Here is a 1,403-nt window from a genome sequence, read left to right as displayed (position 1 = left end):
TATGGCAATGGCTCATCAGTAGACTCTGGAAACTTAAACATACTATCTTCCCTTCCATAAGAAACCAGACTGTGTTCCTTAGAACATAAGCAGGTAATGTCAAAAGTGCAAGGGCTCCAGTGCAGGAAGCACACACACACACACACACACACACACACACACACACACACACGCGCGCGCGCACACACACACACACACACACCCCTTCTCTGCAGGCACTCTTCCTTGAAGCTTGTGCCACTCCGCAGGAGGTGGTGTGACACCCAGGATGGTGCTGCTCACATTCAGGGTAGGTCCTCCCTCCTCAGTTAAGACTTTCTGGAAACATCCTCATAGACATACCGAGGGAAGACTCTAAATTCTGCCTAGTTGACAGTCGAGAGCAACCACATGTGAAAACTTCGACAATGAGGACACAGAGGCACAAGCCAGAGGGAAAGACATACAAGGAGCCACAGGAATATATACATATCAAGGCAAACACATCTGGAATTACATGTGGGGATCTACACATGTGCAAGGCATATGTGAGGACACAGCGACAGCCACAGACCCACAAGAACACCGAGAGAGATGCATAATCCTTTATTCAGAGAGGAATGCAGAGAACCCTAGACAGGCCCAAATATATCGATACTCCCTTGCTCTGTGCGTGCGACTCTGTGATAGAGTCCTTGTCTAATATGTACTAGGTTTGAGTCCTAGCGCTGCCAAAGCAAATAAAAATATATTTAGCTGGGTGAGGTGATGCATGGAAGCAGAGAGGTGGATCCAAGTCTGAGGACAGCCTGATCTACAGAGTTCCAGGATAGCCCTCACTACACAGAGAAAACCTGTCTCAAAAACAAAAACAAAAAAATAATATTTTAGTTGAGTTTGGTGGCAAACGGCCCTCTTCCCCGCGAGACAGGATTGCTCTGTGTAACAGCCCTGGCTATCCTGGACTACACTCTGTAGATCAGGCTAGCCTCAAACTCACAGAGATCCACCTGCCTCTGCCTCCCGGGTGCTGGGATTAAAGGTGTGTGCTACCACTGTCCAGCAGTGATGAACACCTTTAAACCCAGAAGGTAGAGGCAGGTGGATCTCTGTGAGTCTGAGGTTATCCTGGTCAATATAGTGAGTTCTATGACAGTCAGACTACACAGTAAGACCTGGCTCAAAAAAATAGCATTTTATGTATAACAATACATTTACATACTAAATAACAGTATGATAGAATGGGGCTGGAGAGATGACTAAGTGGTTAAGAGCACCTGCTGCTTTTGCAGAGGACCTGAGTTCAGTTCCTACCACCCATGTAGCTCACAACTACCTGTAACGCCAGTTTCACAGGATCCAATGCCCTCTTCTGGACTCCAAGGCTCTATGCCCTTGTGCAGGTGTGCACACATATTAAAACA

Source organism: Microtus pennsylvanicus, chromosome 8 (genome assembly GCF_037038515.1).
Source record: "Microtus pennsylvanicus isolate mMicPen1 chromosome 8, mMicPen1.hap1, whole genome shotgun sequence".
Classification (NCBI taxonomy): domain Eukaryota; kingdom Metazoa; phylum Chordata; class Mammalia; order Rodentia; family Cricetidae; genus Microtus; species Microtus pennsylvanicus.
Note: the sequence above shows the minus strand (reverse complement) of the source record.